Here is a 5,378-nt window from a genome sequence, read left to right on the forward strand (position 1 = left end):
ATCTCCAGTTTGTGCAGTAGTCTCTTATATGGTACTGTGTCAAAGGCTTTCTGGCAATCCAAAAATATGCAGTGACTGCATATTTTGCAGTCTGCCAGCAGTGACCCGGTCTGCCAGCAGTGACCCCGTCTGCCAGCAGTGACCCCGTCTGCCAGCAGTGACCCCGTCAGCCAGCAGTGACCCCGTCAGCCAGCAGGTGGGCCCCTCCCACCACCACTACAAAGCTTAATGAGTGGTTCAGCCTTGCTTAAGGCAGTAAAGTGTGGGTTATCCAGCCAGCCGTCTACCCGGCGTGTCCACCGCCGACACACACACACACACACACACACACACACACACACACACACACACACACACACACACACACACACACACACACACACACACACACACACCCACCACCCCACTTGTAAGTCCTTCTTTATGGAGCTCCAGCCACCCAACGGCCTCCACGATTTGTGTATATGTCCCATACTTGCGTGGGCGGCGGGCGACGGGTCAGCAGCTGACCTCTCACCTGCAGGTTTACCTGTGCTCCGTCACGAGAGTCCCATTAATCGCAAAGCCACAACTTTCCTGGCGATTACTTGATCTGCAAGACTTGTGTTGGTAGCAGGCTGCAGGCTTATATATCTATAACAAGCAGGACCCTGCTTTATCGAGTACCTTCGGCTCGGCCCCATAAGGTTGCATCATTAAAGCTTTAAGAGCACCTAGAACGTAAATCTGCCAAAAGAACATGTGATTTGATTATCACTATTTGAATCATGCAATATTATAACAATGTTAAACTCTCTAGACTCTGCACAAACCGTTTCATCTGCACCGATTTAATAAAGGGTGCCAAAGGTAGGGGGGGGGCGACGTCCCCTTAAAGTGGGGCAATGGAGTCGACCCCAACTTGCCCCTATCAGTCCCCCTACATCCACCAAAGTTTAGTGAGGCTAGCCCCTAGCCTCCAACCTTAGACAGCCAGACATTCTGTTTTATATAGATGTAACATATTTCTCTTCTTCGTTCCAGAGTATTGAGTGTTTTAAGAGCTGTGTGGGTGACGGAGGCGTCACACGGTGTGGAGGTGTGCAGGAGGTCTCTGACGTGACGCCTGGCGGGGAGGCGAGTACCGACAAGTGACAATGCGTTTATTGGGTCATTTGAATCGCTGAAATCACTGAAAACATTTGAAACCCATGTTTTGAAGGTTCTCTTAGTCCACCCTGTCATTCCGGGTGACGCTAAGTTTGCCTTGTTATGTTGCTTTCATTCTATGCGAAGATCTGAATGTGTCTTTTATTATGTGTTCAATTTGTTTGGAATGTTGTCCATATATATGTGGTTAATGTTTGTCACTGTTAAGTTCCTGTTGAACACTGGAACACTTCTGTCATATAGTAGTGTGCTCAGATTGGATTTTGGTCGTTTCATTGTTGCTCTGTGGCCATCGCTGGCTGACAAAACCGTCAAACACGAGGCCTTCACAGAGACCGGGCCGCGGAAACATTGATCCTCGGAACTGACTCAAGGTAACTTGAAGGTATCACTGTGCTTGGAATTCCTTTGTATCTAGATTAATATAACATTCCGTGGTCACATTTACGAAAAGTTTGCATATACGCTTGTGTTGCAGTGTTGCCTGCTGCATGCTTCAGCGTCGCATGTAGAGCAGCAGTTGCAAAAAGCAGGATCTTCCTGCTTGTGTGCCCTGAACATCAGAACACTCCACTACAAAGTGTGCAACTCTTAACGGAACAATTCCGTCATGTCAGTGAGGTTTCTGTTCCATTCAATACTACTTGAGTCAATCGTGTATGGCCTAACGAACTTAAATCTATCCAATTTGATCAAACTGAAAATGCCATTAACAATTACTATGACTCAATCCCTGTTGATTGACACTTAAGAGACGGGATCAAAGAGCCAAAGCTCAACCCCCCGCAAGCGCAACTAGGCGAGTACCATGACCACAGGTTGACAAACAAATCATTCCTTCAAGAATATCATAAAAAAAGTGTTTATTGCTCTTTTTAAACCCCAATTGGAGTTGGAGTAACCAAGCTGTGATGGAAGGTTGGGGGATCAACGCGTCGCATTGATTAACGAGAGTGTATTGTCCTTGTGTGTAGCAGGCATTTATCATTTTTGTTTGTTTGGGCGTAAAGCTTGCCCCCGATGAATGTTCAATTATATCGTGACGATTATTCACCTGCAGGGGAAAAACACGGACCATGAGCATCCATCATTGTGTGGAGGCCGGTTCCCGCGCCGATGTCCCCCTCACGCCTGGATAAAGTAGACCACTCACACCTCCTTTCCTGGTACACCAGGGCTGACTCCCGTGTCAGGGGTAGGACACTTATCGTATGCAAACTTAGCACTGTGTGGCTCTAGGGGGCCGTCTTACTATAGAGTGGATCAAGGGGTTAAACTTAACAGTGTGGCTAGAGGCAAGCTTAACATAGTGTGGCTCTATGGGGCTCAGTGATCAGTGCTACTTTAGGGTACAGCTCAGCACATTGTGGTTTAGGGGCAAACTTAGCAGTTTCGCTCTAGGAGCAAACTTGGCACATTTTGACTGTGGGACAAACTAGGCACAGTGTGGCTCTAGGGTCAAACTTGGCATAGTGTGGTTCTAGGGGCAAATTTAGTAGTGTGTCTCTATGGGGGGCAAACATAGCCAAATATTGTTCTAGGGACAAACTTAGAAGTGCGTGAGGAACTCGTGTCGCCGAAAAGTTGAACATACACTATTGTAAATACAACTTAATTAAGCAACAGTACTGAACTAGATCCATAGTATTTCCTTGTTGGTACGCGCGAGGCCAACAATATACGTTGATATTATAAACGTATAAAATGGCACATCGTCATTCATTATTTGCTTGAAGGTTTATTCTTAGAATATTTAAAGTACCTGTATATAGATAGCATCATATGGCTTATTTTTCAATGAGTTCTGGAAACCTATTCCAGGGTTTCCATGAATCTTCCACAATGGTTCCTCGAATCTTCCTCTGGGATTACGTGAATCTCTGGGGTTCTGCGAGGAAATATATAGCAAAATAAAATATTTATCACAAAATAAATAAGATTTTCACAAAATACATTGTTACGCTCTTGAATCTGTATCATACGTTCCTGATCCATATTTTAGGGGCTCCACCATAGTACGAAGGTTGGGAATGAACTCTTATGAGTATATATATTGAGTTCTCACACGTAGTGGCCATATATGGGCTACATCAACAAGTGAACTACGGCGTGCGATGATCATAGAGTTTATCGAGGAAAGGGAATTGTCAGGGGAAAGCGCCAAGCTATTACGACTATATCGCACTTGGAAGGGGTCAGGATAAGGATTTGAGATGGGACGGGGGGGAAGGGGATGGGAAGGAATGGTGTCCACAACCACTAGGACGGTCGGGAATTGAACGCCGACCTGCATGATGCGAGACCGTCGCTCTACTGTTCAGCCCAAGTGGTTGGGTTAGAATTTATCAAGATAATAACTACACAAATTACTGGAAAAGATAAAGGCAAATGAAGAGGACATTCGACAAGCCACCGGCTTCCTGTCCTCGTCGAGGCTACTAATGTTAGTGGCTCTCGGGTAAATCAAGTAAATATGTAATTACCTAAGTTTCCTTACGTTCTTTTTGAAATGGAGGCTCCATGATGGAGAAGAATACTTCAGGATTGGTTTCATGTAGGTGTCTGGTGATCTGAACCTTCTGTATTTAAGTTTCTGAATGATGTTCTGACTTTTGCCACTGTTGAATACATTGCTGACGTTATCCTAGTCATGTCCAACTCTGGAATTAGGCTTCATGCTAATCAACTTCTAGGTGTTTTTCTGTAGTCATTATTGGGAGTTAGTATCTCCTCATTATATAGTTCTGCTGTCTCCTGTTCCCAATTTCATCACCTAGCAAGTGTTGAAATCTAGTAGCCAGAAAACGAAGAACATAAGAATAAAAGTAACTGCAGAAGGCCTATTGGCCCATACGAGGCAGCTCCTATTTATAACCGCCCAATCCCACTCGTATACATGTCCAACCCACGTTTGAAGCAATCAAGGGGCCCCCCACCTTCACCACATTATGCGGTAATTGGTTCCATAAATCAACAACCCTGTTACCGAACAAGTATTTACCCAGGTCTTTCCTAAATCTAAACTTATCCAATTTATACCCAATGTTTCGTGTTGATACTTTTAATACCCTATTAATATCCCCTTTGTAAGACATTCAACAAGGATGAAGGTCTGTTCCACTAAGTGTCCATCAATTAACTGTGTGGACAATACATAATCCAGCCACACACACACTTTTAAAGATGGGTCACATTTTATTGTATGTAATTTGGTATTCACAATAGCTAACCACCAATCTCTTCAAAGGCTGTGGATTGTGTTATGAATGATAGGGTAGAAGTATAAGTAAGGAATTAGCTTCTGGGAGATGGGACAGACACAAACAGCCTCTTTATTGATGGTATCTGCAGTCACTGAAAACATTGTCAATATAGCTAGGAGCCTAGCAAAGTTCAGCATCTTAGATCTATTTAAAAGAAGGTACAGCCTTTGTACTACATAAAGAGAAGAATTAAAGATTCCAGGGCCATTAGAGAACTACTTGTGTGCATTACAATTACAAATGATTGTTGACACAGGGAAAGTATTTTTTTTTTTTTTTTGAGGGAAATTCCTGTGCGGGCTCTAAGCCTCTGGCTGGCCCACTAAGAAAAGTAACTGTCTTGTAGCTTATAAGTGTGTATGAAGCTTCACAGTAAAATTACTTGTCTCTGGAGTAAGGCAGCACAAGGTTCTCTCATGGCAAATAACTGCAAAGTCAATGCCATCAGCAGATTTTCACCAGTCTGTCGAGATAGCAGTAGTGCACTAACGATGGAAATGTTAAAGGAAAAGGCATTTCAATTGGGAGGTACATTTTTTTTATAGGAGAAAGCACCAAGCCATTATGACTATATAGCACTTGGAAGGGATCAGGGATGGGACAGGGAAAAGGAATGGTGCCCAACCATTTGGACGGTCGGGATTGAACTCCAACCTGCATAAAGCGAGACCATCGCTCTACCGTCGAAGCGAAGGCTTTGCAAAATTTTACAATCGGGATCCTCCATTACAGTAAGGTGGCACAGTTAGAAGGAGCACATTGTGAATATGCAGAAATATTCCTGCAAGCATGTAATCAGTGCTGTCAAGGACTGCAAAGCAGAGCATGCAGGGCTTTAATAAGGAGCATCTGTTACAATTGTATCTGTTAATGATGACGTTGGAGGCTCCATGTGAAGTACTAATTAAGGATGTGCTATGCATATGTGCCATGATATCCTCATCCAAAAGTTGCATAAAAACAAAA

Source organism: Procambarus clarkii, chromosome 66, assembly GCF_040958095.1.
Source record: "Procambarus clarkii isolate CNS0578487 chromosome 66, FALCON_Pclarkii_2.0, whole genome shotgun sequence".
Classification (NCBI taxonomy): Eukaryota; Metazoa; Arthropoda; class Malacostraca; order Decapoda; family Cambaridae; genus Procambarus; species Procambarus clarkii.